Genomic DNA, 16,948 nt, shown 5'->3' with positions numbered 1-16,948 from the left:
CACAAAAAAAAAAAAAAAAAAAAATCAGTTAAGGGACTTCCCTGGTGGTGCAGTGTTTAAGAATTCGCCTGCCAATGCAGGGGACACGGGTTCGATCCCTGGTCTGGGAAGATCCCACGTGCCATGGAGCAACTAAGCCCGTGTGCCACAACTACTGAGACCGCAGGCCACAACTACTGAGCCCATGTGCCACAACTACCAAAACCTGTGTGCCTAGAGCCCATGCTCCACAACAAGAGAAACCACTGCGATGAGAAGCCAGTGCACCACAATTAAGGGTAGCCCCCGCTCGCCGGAACTAGAGAAAGCCCGTGCAGCAACGAAGACCCAACGTAGCCAGAAATAGATAAATAAATTTATTTAAAAAATCAATTAAGACATCAATTAAATGATAGTACATGGTTATGTAAGAGGTCATGAAAGTGATAGGCAAAAAAGATTGAAGTTTGAGAACCACAGGTCTAGAGTAGCACTTCCCAAAATTTAATACGCATTCAGTTCACCTAAAGAGCTTGTTAAAATACAGATTCTGATCCAGTAGGTCTGGGGTGGGCCAAGATGCTGTATTTTTTTTTTTTTTTCCTGGTATGCGGGCTTCTCACTGTTGTGGCCTTTCCCGTTATGGAGCACAGGCTCCGGACGCGCAGGCTCAGCGGCCATGGCTCACGGGCCCAGCCGCTCCGCGGCACGTGGGATCCTCCCGGACTGGGGCACGAACCCGCGTCCCCTGCATCAGCAGGCGGACTCGCAACCACTGCGCCATCAGGGAAGCCCAAGATGTTGTAATTTTAACTAACACCCAGATGCTGCTGCTGGTCTGTGGACTCAGCTTTGGAACATAGATCCCGTGGATGCAAGATCTAGGAGCCTGTCAGCTACTTACCCAAATCCATTCAACAGCTGAAGAAAATTAGGGGAGAGTCAAGCTGAATCCTGGTTACTTGGACTCTGGTGCAACATTCATTGCATCTAATGCTAACTCATTTGATAATGTTGATGCAAAATATTCATCAATGATATATCTGAAGAAACTTCCAGGACTCCTGTATTTTCCCACAGGTGCTGAATGAGGAAAAATTTAAAACCACTTTTAAAAACACAAATCCTCCAAACAATATACTTTACATCAGCTCCTAACAATTATTTCCCTTCTATTGAAGGAGAGAGATTTCCTCCCATCAGGACCTGCAACATATAATTTGATCTAATGCAACGACAGCTGACTCGCCTCCCTTTAAAGGGACTCGTTAGGATGGCCATTTCTTAATTACATTTTTTAAAATATGGACCATTTTTTAAAGTCTTTATTGAATTTGTTACAATATTGCTTCCGTTTTATGTTTTGGTTTTTTGGCCCCAAGGCATGTGGGCTCTTAGCTCCCCAACCAGGGACTGAACCTGCACCCCCTGTACTGGAAGGCTAAGTCTTTAACCACTGGACTGCCAGGGAAGTCCCTCTTAATTACTTTTTAATCGAATCTTTTAATTCCTCACTCACCTTATTGGATCAAATGTCTTCAGATGGCCATAAAAACTCTTACTTCTCTGTTAGACAATCAGACCCATTCACCTCTGAACACTGAACATGTCAGCTAAAACAAGCGACAGTCTGACATGACACTGCTCGCTACAGTAAAAGCCAAGCAGCCATTCATGTTCCACAGCTGCCATGTCCCCTCTATAAAATATTCATTCACGCTGTGTCATTCTTTATTCAGCTGCCAAAAATGAAACAGCTGAGGAACCTTCAAGTCATCAGGATGTAACCGTTGCCCATACAGACATGTCAACGCATCTATGATTAATTTGAGTGTAGTGGGGAGAAAGGCCCTTGCACTGCTGTCAATACTTTTAAAAATGATTAGGAAAAAGTTGCCTGGCAATACCTTCAGGCCACCTCGGCTTTCATTCACCCACAATTGTGAGAATGAGATCACATACGTTGGGAAGAAACTTTTTTTTTTTAATTAAAATTTAATTTAAATAAAAACCCCTGCTGGCTGCACAGCAGGCAGAGATCACAGCCCCGCCCTTGGACACCTCATGGCCCAGCAGCAGGAATTTTACAGGCAGAACAGAAACTGAAGCTTTATCTGGCCAGAAACTTTTGATTAATCACATCTACTCACTTTGGCCTGGCCTTAACTCCCACGGATAGTCAGCGATTCCCAGAGAAGGGTTTGGGATTTATTCCAACCCAGCAAAGAATCATCAACTCAGATCACCCTAACAGCGAGGGGAGAGAATCATCATAATTTTCATCATGTCATTGTTACTCTTCCGTGTTTTGTAGGTTAATTTATTGCCTTGATGAAAGAAAATTCTCCCTAATTACTCCTTTAAGGTTCACAGAGTGTAAATATGTTTCTCCCTTGCCCCCAAGTGGAAACATGAATGAAGGGAATTATGAATTAAAACTGTATCAGTTATCAGTTGTAGAAAAATGCTACACACACACACACACACACAACTGAATTCACTGCCTTAGAACAAAAATAATTTATTCTCGTGGGTAAGACTTAAGTCCACTGGGGCATGGTTACTCTAGGCTGGGCTTGGCTGGGCAGCAGGGGGCAGGCTGCCACCCAGAGTGGACCAGGCTGGGTGACTGACTCTTTTCCACGTGTCTCATCCTTCTTGGATGAGTGATCTCGCCGGACACATGCCTCTTGTGGCAGTATCAGAGGCCCAAGAGGAAAAGCAGAAACGTGCAAAGCTCAGAACTGCCATGTTGACACTTCCCAAGGGCTATTGGCCAAAGCAAGTAGAGCTCAGAGTTAAAATATAAGGATTAAACAACAGCAAGGGGGCAAGTGCATGGAGCAGAGAAGAACAGGGACCATTCCTTCAATCGAGCACCTTAGCTACCACTTCCTGCCCTTGTGTGTCCACTACAGAAAGTGAATGTGGGAACTCCACGCTCCATGAATTCTAGGCCAAGGCGAGTTAAGTTGCTCCCTCCTCCTCCTTCTATAGGCAGTCTCCCCTCTGCTGTTCAGGGCACTCTTTTTCCGGTCTATCATCATGAAAACTGAAGTTGCTCTCAAGTGAAAATAATGATGGACTCCCAACAGAATATAGAAAATATTAAACTGTGTGCAGAGGAATAAATGCATTCCTTCTTCTCTCGTTAAGCACTTTTCCTGGGAAGCAGATACTGTGTGTTCACTGAGGTCCAAGCTTCTCTCTCAGTACTTCTGAGCGACACAAACAGTATCTCGTCATCAGCGCCTGCGGAGGAATCTTCTAAATGGTGAACTAGTCAGCTAACATGTATGGAAAAGTCCATGTGCAACTCACTTTCCATCAATACTAATAAATTCTCCCAATTGACCCCAGTCTTGGTATATGTGCAGGTTTTGCAGTAGAATTTAAATTAATAGGTGTGACCTTCCAGTGACTTGTCCTGTGTTCTCATAAATTTCTTCTGTTTGCTAACGATGCTCCAGTGAGAGACATTCTGGAAGTTTCTAACACGAAAACCCACAAATTTGGCATGATTTTATATTTCTAGGAGTCTATTAAAAATAAAATAAGACAGAGACTGTAACTTTCCAAGGTGACTTTGTGTTTTGGTGGTGTTCAGAAATTATTCCTAAAATATATTTTGGAGTTAAATCTTTCCCTTTCTTCCAGAAGTAAATTATTTGGTGGTTATTAAACATCAAATAAGGCCCTGACAAATTGTTGATGAATGCTTCCTGCGGACCCGGATGTGTGAATGTCGTTGCTGGTGGGGAAATGAGAATGTTTTCTGATGCCTTGTGGAGCCCAAGCTGCAAAACTAATATTTCTGTGTTCATTTCTTTGTTTTCTTCTGCTACGTATGATATTGGAGGCACAGCAGCAGGAATTTGACAGGAAGGGAATATTTAAAACACACACTAAATGGCTTGCTCATCTCTAGTATGTCAGTTCATTTGTGGGAATCTGTCAGCCATTGGCATCAACCGTCCTCTTTGAGTTCTCAGTTTTGTTCGCACTTCCTAAAATAAAGCGAATGTACTCATTACACAGCATATTAAATTCTGCAAATTACACCTGGCTGAACTCTAATATCTAAGGGAGCTTCCCTCCCTGGAATACACGCTGCCTGCCTTCAGGGACCCTGTCCATTTTCTTTCTTCTTACAGCCAGTATTTTGCACACTGTAGGTACTCAAAACATATCCGTTGACTAAATAAATGAATGGTGGCTACATATCACCACTTCTGTTCTGAAACTATTTCAGCCTGTTGAGAAAGCTTCTTGGCCATGTGAAGAATCACTGGAGAAAATGTTTTCATTCCTTAGTTGGCATTCAAGGCTTTCCACATTCTAGTTGTACCAATCCTGTAGTCGCCGTATACTACTTAGCAGGGAATCAGTGCAGGGTGGCAATTAAAGGTGAGTGTCGGTGTCCTTCTAAGTCCTGGTTCAAACCACAGCTCCATTTCCATTGGCTCTTCTGGTTTGAGAAAGTTACTCAGCCTCTCCCATCTTCAGTTTCTTCATCTATTAGAGAAAATAATAGCAAAAACTTTATCTGGTCCTTGTGAGGATTAAAGGTATTAGTATATGCACAGCCAGTATGTTGAACAGATATAAATGTGGTTGTAATCAAAATTCAATTTTATTTGCTCTTGTCCTTTCCAATTTCCTTTTTTTTTTTTTTTTTGGGGGGGGTATAATATGGTTTTATACCAACACTGGCAAAAATTTAGGGGCCAAAGTGGAATCAACCTACTAGACCAGGCCAGGTTCAGGTTTGGGAAATAATCATTACTGAAAATTCTGTTTAGAAAGCTAACAGAAACTAGTCGTTAAGAACATGGGCTCCAAAGACAGATCAAGTTGGCTCGAATCATAATTCTGCCACGGATAGGTGGGACATGTTACTTAAGGTCACCATGCCTCAGTTTTCTCATCTGTAAAATGAGGTTAATAATAGTATGCTTTTTATGAAGATAGAATGAGTTAATGTGCAGAGAACTTATAACTGTATGTGGGACACAGCAGACACTTTATCATGTTAGCCATTAATTTCCCCCAGCAGAAAAGCATTTCTTTCCCGTATGTGTTGTGTTCTTTTATTCTCTCATACCCACACATTCTAAACCAGAAATAATAATAATGATAATAATAGTAAATGAATAATAACAACACATGTAAACTGCACTTAACATGTCATTCACTATGCTAAGTGCTTTTCATACCGTTTCTCTTTTAACTTTCAGAACAAGTCTATGAGGTAGAAATAATTAGCCCAGAGTCTAATTTTTTACAGCAGACGAAACTATGATTCATTTACAGAAGAGGTAGGAATCTGTACATGGTACCAAAATGCAAGTAATGGATCTGGGATTTGAAGACTGGTTTCTCTGACTCCAAAGCCTCTCTTTTAATCAATCGCTATGCTCCATTGCCTAAATCTTCAATTACAAATAACTTTTTAGAGTAAATTACAGTATAGGCACACAAGAGAACACTGTACAGTTATAAAAAGTAGTGTTATAGAAGTATGATTAGTTAAATGAAAAGAGGGACAAGGTATAATCTTTGAAAAAGAAACAGATTGCAAAATAGAATGCATATTCTGATAACGTTTTTCTTAAAAAATGCAAATATGTGTGTACTCAGAAAAAAATGGAAGCTGTTTATAAAAAGGTGAATAATGATCCTCTCTCAGTGAGGGGTTTGGATATTATCTTTTAAACAGCTATTTTAAAAATAAACATTTACTCCATAGGAAACCCATTTTTCTTTAAATCATTTATTTTTGTATATGGCTGTGATGAAAATGCGTGTAGCCAAATAGAAGCATGCTTCAAAGAAACAGTTCAAAAATGGGAAAATGTTCATGATACAGTGGATGTGCTATGAACATGCTCTTCACTATGATCCCAGTTTTGTTAATTTTTCAAAATCAATATTATTTTATATCTTACTAAGAGCAAAATATTATGTGTTGGAAATCTCTGGATATGGAATTCTGAGTTATTTTTTTCTCACACTTTTTTTATACCTTTCTAATTTTCTGGAAATAATCGTAGAACAAAAGTAAGAGCTAATATTGTGTGTGTGCCTGTGTATGTGTGTATACTTATTTTGTGCTAGACAATGTCCTAAATGCTTTCCATGTTTATGTCATTTAAGCCTACCATGGAGTAGATACTACAAATACATTTTATACTTGTGATAATTAAGGCTGAGACTAAGTAAATTGTTCAAGATCATGTAGCTAATATGTGACAGAGCCAGAATTTTAACTCAATCTATAAAAACCAAAAGCCTAGTCCACAAAATGTTTGATTATTTCCTTTCCCCCAATGCACTGTTATCCTGGTTTAAAACAAAAAACAAAAGTGGGTCCCTTTGGAGAAGACTGGGAGAAAGATTAACAGTATATAATATTTGACTGAGATAAGGGATGCCCAGATGGCTAGTGAAACATTGTTCCGGTGCCTACTAGGGTGTTTCTGGAAGAGATTATTAGCATTTGAATCAACAGACTGAATAAACAGCATCACCCTCACTGTCGCAGGTGGACATCACTCAATCCATTGAAATCCCAAATAGAATTAAAAAGGTGGAGGAAGGGCAATTTCACTCTTTCTCCTTGAACTGAGACATCCTTCTTCTCCTGCCCTCAGGCATTGGCACTCCTGGTTGATAGGTTTTCAGGCCCAGACTAGGATTTGTAGCATCTGCACTGATTCTCAGGCCTTTGGATTTGGACTGAATTATACCATCGTCTTTCCTGGTTCTCTAGCTTACAGACAGCAGACGGTGGGACTTCTCAGCTTCCATAACTAAATGAACCAATTCCTATAATAAACCTCCTCTTAAATATATCCATATATATCCTATTGGTGTTGTTTCTCTGGTGAGCCCTGCCTAATACATGGAGGCTAGGAAGTCTAAGATCAAGGGAGCAGCAGATGAGGTATCTGGTGATGGCCCATTTCCTGGCTTGAAGATGGCCACCTCTTCATTATATCCTCACCTGGCACAGAGCAGAGAGCAGAAGCTCGGGAGTCTTTTCTTATAAGAGCAGTGCCCCCGTTCTTCAGGGTTCTGCCCTCATGACCTAATTACTTCCCAACGGCCTCACCACCAAATGCCATCAGATTGGGGGTTAGGATTTCAACATATGAATTCTGAGAGGACACAAACATCGATTTCATAGCAGGGGGCAAGTGGGGGGAGTTAAGCTGATGTGAGAGGTTGTACATCTGTGTCTGTGCAATTAGTACAGCCCCAAATGCACCTCAGATGGCAAATCTGCTTTGGGGAATAAGTGGACAGGGGCTGAAATATATAAATCTACTTTGAAACATACTAGTTAACAACTACACATACATATCTACTACGGGTAGCCCCATTTTATTAGGACTTGCATTCCTTTTTTTTTTTTTTGGCCGTGCCATGCGGCATGTGGGATCTTAGTTCCCCGACCAGGGATCGAACCTGCACCCCCCGCAGTGGAAGCTCAGAGTCTTAACCACTGGACCGCCAGGGATGTCCCTTGCATTCTTTAATCTATATATACTTTTGAGTGGGTGTTAAAGTTTCAGATGAACTCTGACAAGCATTGTCCACAGCGTTTCTCCAGTTAGTAAGCTGAATAGTTGTCTATCAAGGAAACGTACCCTATTCTCCTTTCAAAAGAAGAATTTAACGAGTGGCAGTATTTTTTTTTTTTTTGGTATGTGAGAAATACTTAAGTTGATCTGCCACACCTTAATTTCAATCCAGATTGTGTGTTATTTTTATATTGTTTCAAAACCACACAGATGCCATTTCTCAAAATGAGTTGTAACATAATTAATTACTCATCAGTGACTAAGAAAACTTTTCTTCGTCTTCCTTCCTCTACATAAAGGTTGACATTCATTTTAATAGAGCACAATTTTGAGACTTGGTTTTTAAGTTTCCTAATTGCATGTGCAAATAAATGGTACACTTCTGGTAAATCAAATAATGAAAACAGGAAATGTTGGTTTACCTCAGAGTAAGATAAACATCATTATGGTTCTCTTATTTCCCTTGAAAGTCTAGGGCCAAATTATAGCACTTAAAGTGGCCAGCAATACTTCAGCACCTCAATTAAAGAAAATGCTTGGATTGAGAAACACAATGAATATCTTACAGTCCTAGTTGGCTTAGATTGGAGATAAGAATCCTTCCATCCATGCAGTTCTTTGCAGAGTTCTTTCATGTAATAATGTGGTCCTTCCATTACCTTCAGCATCAGAGAAATGGATTTTTATGTCCATGTTTTATAGAAATCAAAACGGACATTGTGAGTGATTAAGGTACTAGCTGAAGGTCACACAGCTAATAAATGATGGAGCACAGAGTCAAACATAGGTACGCAGATTGGAAGTTCACAGCTCATTTTGTGTCCCCAACACCCCTCCCACTTTAGATGGGGTAGATGCAGTAATAAACCAGACACATCCAATTATAAGAGACAGAAAAACCCAGCCCAACCTGGCTAAAGCCAAAAAGGGGAATCAACTACCTAAGTAATTTTAGAGGCCGCAGGTAAGACTGCTCTAAGACTGGACTTGGTTAGAGGCAGAAATCCTATCATCACAAATACATTTCTCTCCATCTCTCCTTACTTTGTTGGCATTAGTTTCAGGTTCAAAGTGGAGGCGCCTAGCCAGTCCAGAGCAAAACAGATAACACGCTTCCCGAAGTATTAGCATAAAGCCCAGGATTCTCTGAGATTGGATGACTTGGATCGTGTGCCCACCCCTGGACTCATCACATTGGTCAGAGAGGTGAAATCACACTGATTAGCCAGACCTAGGGGTCCATCCAAACCATGGGGATTGAAAGTGGAAGAGTGATTCCCCCAAAGTTTCAGGGTGCTGTTACAAAGAGGATGAATAGTAGACCCTCAAAACAGCAGATACCCACCATTACAAAGTTAAAAGAGACTGAGACGGTCTTACCTGACCCCTGCTGACATCCCCAGAAAGTCTTTTTTTTTTCCTTTTTTTTAATTAAAGCACATTAAACAGCAATTACATTGCAATATGAAAATTTGTAATTGATTGGTCAATTAATTAATCTGCTGCTATTTCTGGTTAAATGCCTTTCAGTTATACTGTTTTTACTGTATCCTTCTCCCTGTCAGGCTTCTGGAATAGGAAGCAGGCTGATTCAGGTTCAAATCACAGCTCTGCCAATTTCCTAGACTTGGACAAATTTATCAGCTTCTCTGGGTCACAATCCCTTCTCTTCATTTGTAAAGTGGAGATAAAAAGAATACTCATCCCATGGGGATGTTGGGAGAATTAGAGATAATGCATGGAAACTGGCATGTATTAGTGCACAGTAATGCTTGACGTGGTTACTGCTGATGTGTAGTTATTATTGTCATCAATACCCATAGCTGTCACCTCACACTGGTCAGAGCGGCCATCATCAAAAAATCCACAAACAATAAATGCTGGAGAGGGTGTGGAGAAAAGGGAACCCTCCTGCACTGTTGGTGGGAATGTAAATTGATACAGCCACTGTGGAGAACAGTATGGAGGTTCCTTAAAAAACTACAAATAGAACTACCATATGACCCAGCAATCCCATTCCTGGGCATATACCCTGAGAAAACCATAATTTGAAAGGAGGCATGCACCCCGATGTTCATTGTAGCACTGTTCACAATAACCAGGACATAGAAGCAACCTACATGTCCATCTACAGAGGAATGGGTAAAGAAGATTTGGTACATGTATACAATGGGATATTACTCAGCCATAAAAAGGAATGAAATAATGCCATTTGCAGCAACATGGATGGACCTAGAAATTCATACAGAGTGAAGTAAGTCAGAAAGAGAAAGACAAATATCATATAATATCTCATATGTGGAATCTAAAACAATGGTACAGATAAACTTATTTGCAAAGCAGAAATCGAGTCACAGATGTAGAAAACAAACTTATGGTTACCAAGGGGGGGAAGGAGAGAGTGTAGGATGTATTGGGAATTAGGACTGACATATATACACCACTATGTATAAAACAGATAACTAATGAGAACCTACTGTATAGCACAGGGAACCCTACTCAATGCTCTGTGGCGACCTAAATGGGAAGGAAATCTAAAAAAGAGTGGATATATGTATATGTATAACTGATTCACTTTGCTGTACAGCAGAAACTAACACAACATTGTAAAGCAACTATATTCCAATAAATTAATTAAATTAAAAGAACTAAAGGTCAGTGGAGGAATAAAAAAAATACCCATTGCTGACGGGCACAGTTCCTAAGACTTAATAAGCGATCAATGAGTGCTTTTTCCCCTCTACCCAGGCCTCTCCTTACCTAGCATCCCACCAAGACCCAAGAAAGAATAGGTCCAAACACTCTCTTTTACACTGCATTCAGGTCAATAATCACAAAAAGAAACCTTCACAGGTTGGTGTGTGTGAAGTCCACACCCCTGGCTATTTGACCACAGTTCTAATTGCTCACTATAATGCTTTTAGAAAATAATTACTTTCTTGTAAACAAACTTCGCACTTGGCAAAAAGAGAAATCAATCTTGTATTCTGAATGCCTGAGCTCTCCCCAATATACAGGACAATGCTCAGAATGGAAACAAACATAAACAACAGCAACAGAAAATGCAGAAGACTCCATACGGAGCACAGCAATTCTGCACCTCTGGGAAATTAGAGACACAGCCTCTTTTTAATCTAATCTCTCTTTGACTCTAAAGATCAGCTTCATCTGCTTTGTTCCTATGAAAAATTTCAGTTACAGTCAGAATTAAGTTTCTTGACACCGTGTAAATATGACCCTTGTCCCTGCTCTTACTTGCAACTGTAAATTTGGTCATAAATACTTGCGTACAAATGTTAAACAAATACTCTGGGGGGAAGAAGAGGCAAGGAAGGTTGACTCTAGCTGTCTAAGCAAGTTATATCGATGACCAGCTTGGGATCATGTCCTTGACCTTTGAGAATCCCCATTGCCTGCGCTACCAGGCACCTCCAATTAAGCCAGGTTTTGTGCAGCTGTGGTTGAATGTCAAGTGGATAAACAGACTCAAAGCAGGAATTGACACTGGATGCTCCCATATTAATGTGACAATATCAGATTTATTTTGGCATTGTTCTTAATACTCTAGATGTACATAGAACTTCATGAAACACTTCAATCGTATCTTGTCATTCACTCTTTTAAAAGCCCATTAAAGTTGTTTATTGTGTTCATTTCCTTGGAGATGGAAGTAGTAGTTCAGTGAGGTTGAATTAAGTAGTCCAACGTAAGTTTGCTTGTAAGGAAGGAAGCCAGGCAAAAGCAAGTATGGAGTCAGTTTAGTATTGTAACTAACAGTGAATTTGGGAGCTGGGCTCTACCTGTGTAGTCTGGAGAATGTTAGTTAACATTCTAAGCCTCAGTTTCCACCTTCATAAGTGATTATGCGGAGGCCTGTCAAGGATTAAATGAGCTAATACATACAGGGCATCGATAACAGTGCTTAGTTCCCAGCAATGGTCATTGTAAAACCACTGCAATAAATGAGGCTTTTAGTATTATTCTTTCCATCCTCATCCTAGAATTTTTTATGAAATGCATTTTCTTTTTCTGTAGTCAACAACATATGTGTATAGTCCTTAGCATCAGCATTTTCTATAGAGAAATGAAAATAATTCTTTTTATATCTCTAGCAAAAATATAGTCTCTTAAACTAGTTATTAGTTCATGATGATAGACAAGATGATAGAAAAAAATCTGTAGCACTCACATAACTATTACATTTGAAGACCAGGTTTTCTGAGATTATTTGTGTAGGTATTTGCTTAATCTGCATTGAAAATCGTTTCCTTCCAAGACAAGCATGTTTGAAATAGCTGAAGAAATACGTGTAGAGTCTCCTAGATTATTGACTTGAAAAAAATGTGTAAATGTCGAATATCTTCCTGAAAGCTTTCTGACAGCATGACAAGTTAAATTTTTCACAAAACAGTTTGGCCTCTAAAATGATCAGTTGCAAAATGCCAAAAGTAATCAGGAGGGATGATTCATGACTTCTACACCTGTTCAGAGGTGGATAGAACCAACAGTGGGTGGCAATTACATCAAAGCAGCCATTTGGACTCTCCTCCTCCTTGGCCAATTAACTCTAAAAAAGATCCTTTGAGTTTGTGAGAAAAATGACTTAGGCCTAACTCGAAAATTTGCAGGTTGGCATACATAGGTATATATTGCAATGTTCTGATCATTAGGGAAAAGAGAGAGAGAAATACTGTAAATAAGTTGGCTTTAACAAAGCTGGCCATTTTCCAAGAGCCAACTCATTACTTTTAGGGGTTCTCAAAGCATGGCACATGGCTCACCTTTACAAAAATCACTCAAGATACTTAATAAAGATTCAGATTCCAGGGTTTTGCCTCTGATGTACTAAATTGGAATCTTGGAGCATAGGGCCCTGAATCTTCATTTCCAAAACGAACTCCAAGTGAGATGTGTGCACATTACATTATAGTCACTGGCTTTGAGGCACAAAATAGAGCAGACATTAACCGCAGAATGTGTTGAATAAACTTATGTGCACATATGCGGTTTTTTTTTCTAATTATTCAGTTTTTTAAAAGTCAGTGTTTGGTTGGATTTCAGTACATAATTGCTCAGATTCTTTTCTACATATGTCTCTTCTCCTTGCGTGCACAGTCCCAGGTTTTGTCCTAACCTAGCTCTCAGTAAGAGAAAATTCTAAGGACCATAGCAGGATGTGCAATGTGGAGAGTTGAATCCCTTGTTGCAACCGTCTAATCTGTTGGAAACCAGGGGAGTCAAGGGTTTTTCCTCTCCTGCTGGTGGCAGTTTTCTACTCTTCTCATATATTCACGGTCCTCAGCTCAGTCTAGAAAATGGGATTAGAAATAAAATTCCTCAGTCTGCTTGTAGTTACTTAAGCAAGTCACTAGGCAAGCATGGTAAAACCTTTTTACACTTCTCATTTTAGCAAGGTAAGGATTCTTGGGTATCCTGAAAACACAGGCACTCATGAGAGTGTGCACATACAGACACACACACGACTTTGAGATGTCCAATCATAAAATTTTTTTAAATGTACATTATACTGCTATAACATACTACATATAATTATGTGGTATATAGTATAATTATATCACTATATAATATCATGTAATTACATGTTATACATTATGATTAATTATACGTCCCATATATACCTGAAAAAAAGACAATTTTCCTCCATCTTATATTTTAAAGTCCCTTCATACTTCATCCAGCTATTCCACAGGAGGCCCCAAAATGTGAAACTGAAGTAATTCTTCTAATGACATTAAGGGGTAGGATGTTCTTCCTCATTCTTGCTTATTAGAAACAATAATGTTTGCCCCATCCTAACACAGAACGTAGAATGCCCTTTGCTCTCCCTTAATTAAAAATGAAATTCATTTTTTCCAAATCACAAAATTAACACAAGAAGAGAAATTAAATTAAATCTGTGCTGTGCAATTAAGTAAAAAAATTTCTTTCACATTATTTCTCTAGAGTTAATGAAAGGTTAACTGTTCAAAAAGGAACCCTCCTTCTGTCTATAAAGATGCTCCATGGAATTATGGGGCCATTCTCCAAAGGCTGTGTTGGGGGAACCCTGGGAGGCTCAAGAGAGGCCACTGCTGCCTGAAGCTTTTCAGCCAAGCCCCCTGAAATCATCCTACCCTCATCTTATATTCCAAGTCATAACAGGTGCCTAGCATGGGATAGAGGGAACCGAGGTTTGTTGAATGTATTTAATGCATCTATAATGTAACAGACATATGTGTTGTTTCATTTAATCCTAGTAACTGCCCTACCAGGCAGTTATGACTGTCTCCTTGATGATATGAAAATTGAAGGAGGCTAAGCTATTGTTACTTTACCAAGGTCACAAAGCTGGTAAGTGACTGGAAACAGTTCATCCCAGGTTGGCCTGACCAGGACTTACCTGCCCATTCTATCATGGAGGCTCTAAATCTGAGACACTGCATGCTCTGGCCGTCACCTTCCTCAATGTCCTCATGTTGGGCCACACTACCTTTTACTCCTCACTTTCTTTTTTTTTTTCTTTTTTTAACATCTTTATTGGAGTATAATTGCTTTACAATGGTGTGTTAGTTTCTGCTTTATAACAAAGTGAATCAGCTATACATATACATTTGTTCCCATATCTCTTCCCTCCTGCATCTCCCTCCCTCCCACCCTCCCTATCCCACCCCTCCAGGCGGTCACAAAGCACCGAGCTGATCTCCCTGTGCTATGTGGCTGCTTCCCACTAGCTATCTACCTTACGCTTGGTAGTGTATATATGTCCATGCCTCTCTCTCGCTTCGTCACAGCTCACCCCTCCCCCTCCCCATATCCTCAAGTCCATTCTCTAGTAGGTCTGTGTCTTTATTCCTGTCTTACCCCTAGGTTCCTCACATTTTTTTTTCTTAAATTCCATATATATGTGTTAGCATATGGCATTTGTCTTTCTCTTTCTGACCCACTTCACTTTGTATGACAGACTCTAGGTCTATCCACCTCATTACAAATAGCTCAATTTCGTTTCTTTTTATGGCTGAGTAATATTCCATTGTATATATGTGCCACATCGTCTTTATCCATTCATCCGACGATGGGCACTCAGGTTGTCTCCATCTCTGGGCTATTGTAAATAGAGCTGCAATGAACATTGTGGTACATGACTCTTTTTGAATTATGGTTTTCTCAGGGTATATGCCCAGTAGTGGGATTGCTGGGTCATATGGTAGTTCTATTTGTAGTTTTTTAAAGGAACCTCCATACTGTTCTCCATAGTGGCTGTACCCATTCACATTCCGACCAGCAGTGCAAGAGTGTTCCCTTTTCTCCACACCCTCTCCAGCATTTATTGGTTCTAGATTTTTTGATGATGGCCATTCTGACTGGTGTGAGATGATATCTCATTGTAGTTTTGATTTGCATTTCTCTAATGATTAATGATGTTGAGCATTCTTTCACGTGTTTGTTGGCAGTCTGTATATCTTCTTTGGAGAAATGTCTATTTAGGTATTCTGCCCATTTTTGGATTGGGTTGTTTGTTATTGAGCTGCACGAGCTGTTTGTAAATTTTGGAGATTAATCATTTGTCAGTTGCTTCATTTGCAAATATTTTCTCCCATTCTGAGGGTTGTCTTTTGGTCTTGTTTATGGTTTACTTTGCTGTGCAAAAGCTTTGAAGTTTCATTAGGTCCCATTTGTTGATTTTTGTTTTTATTTCCATTTCTCTAGGAGGTGGGTCAAAAAGGACCTTGCTGTGATTTATGTCATAGAGTGTCCTGCCTATGTTTTCCTCTAAGAGTTTGATAGTTTCTGGCCTTACATTTAGGTCTTTAATCCGTTTTGAGCTTATTTTTGTGTATGGTGTTAGGGAGTTATCTAATCTCATACTTTTACATGTACCTGTCCAGTTTTCCCAGCACCACTTATTGAAGAGGCTGTCCTTTCTCCACTGTGCATTCCTGCCACCTTTATCAAAGATAAGGTGACCATATGTGCGTGGGTTTATCTCTGGGCTTTCTATCCTGTTCCATTGATCTATCTTTCTGTTTTTGTGCCAGTACCATTACTCCTCACGTTCTTGTCCAAGAATTGGCAAACTAAGACCAAATTCAGCCTGCTGGCTGTTCTTGCAAATAAAGTTTTATTGGCACACAGCCACCCCATTCATTTACAGTACGTATTGTCTATGCCTGCTTTTGCTCTGCAACTACAGAGGAGTTGAGACAGGCAGGGCTGCTGCACAGCCCATAAAGATTAGAACATTTATTATCTGGCTTTTTAAAAAATTTCTCCATTTTATTCTGATGATATGTACTAAATATGCAATATGCTTTACATAACTCTAAATACATCTTTCTTTTTCTTCTAACAACACAGTATTTTTTTTAACATCTTTATTGGAGTATAATTGCTTTACATTGCTGCGTTAGTTGCTCCTGTATAACAAAGTGAATCAGCTATACGTATACATATAAAAACAGTGGTTAGATGCCATGAAGTAGGTAGCACTGCCTTAACTGTATGCGCGTTGTCAGGCCCCAGGGCCTCTTCCATCCTTGTCAAGGGGAGTGCTAACCTTCTCTCCTTTCATACAACAAACAAACACTGTTATCTGGTTTTTTACAGAAGTAGTTTGCTAGTCCCTGCTCTTGTCATATTGGCCTCCACTCTGCCCCAAGATCAGGCCAGTCCTTTTCTCTTGCTTTAATCCTCCCCAAATGCTACTCCTGTTGCCTGGAGTCACTTTTCCTGTATCTTCCTGTGGGGACTCTTGCTCATCTTTCAGGCCTTGCTTCAAATGTCATTTCCCTCAGGGAACTCCACTGAGCACACCAGCTAAGCAGTCCTAACTTCATTCCTTGACCTCATTGTTGTATGTGTTTGTTTATGTACTTTTTTGCGTCGCCAGCCCTAGAATGGAGCTCCGCATTGGTAAGGATGGTATCTGTTCATTCCTCTCTCACACCCAAGGTCTAGCAGACTACTGTCTGTCGTGGAGCAGATGCTCATATAACAAATGAACATTCTAGAAGAAATTCAGCAGAAGATAAACTTCAGCCAGGAATCTTCTCTCTGACTTACTCCAGGAAAGCTCTTCCCTGTTTAAAATGAGAAATACTCTTTTTAGAACCACCGTTACCTACAGATACAAAACTAGATAGAGTTAAAAATATATTTATAGTTGTAGGAACAGATGTGATTAAGCTGTTGTTCAAAAGGATTAAGCTGAGCAGAAGCAAGAAGAACTACAATCCTGCAACGTGTGGAACAAAAACCACATTCACAGAAAGACAGACAACGTGAAAAGGTAAAGGGCTATGTACCAGATGAAGGAAGAAGATATAACCCCAGAAAAACAGCTAAATGAAATAGAGACAGGCAATCTTCCAGAAAAATAATTCAGA

General features: G+C 39.8%; 1 non-coding gene across 1 annotated transcript; it reads right to left on the bottom strand.

Moving 5' to 3' along the window:
* Positions 1–16,015: 16,015 nt before the first annotated feature.
* On the bottom strand, positions 16,016–16,141 carry LOC114895094. The gene has a single exon (XR_003793405.1). It is a non-coding gene; the product is annotated as a U6atac minor spliceosomal RNA (small nuclear RNA).
* Between the last annotated feature and the right edge of the window lie 807 nt (positions 16,142–16,948).

This window comes from Monodon monoceros, unplaced genomic scaffold (genome assembly GCF_005190385.1).
Source record: "Monodon monoceros isolate NGI ecotype Baffin Bay Population unplaced genomic scaffold, NGI_Narwhal_1 Super_Scaffold_13, whole genome shotgun sequence".
NCBI classification, from domain to species: Eukaryota; Metazoa; Chordata; class Mammalia; order Artiodactyla; family Monodontidae; genus Monodon; species Monodon monoceros.
The sequence above is the reverse complement of the archived record's forward strand: the minus strand, read 5'-3'. Positions and strand labels throughout refer to the sequence as shown.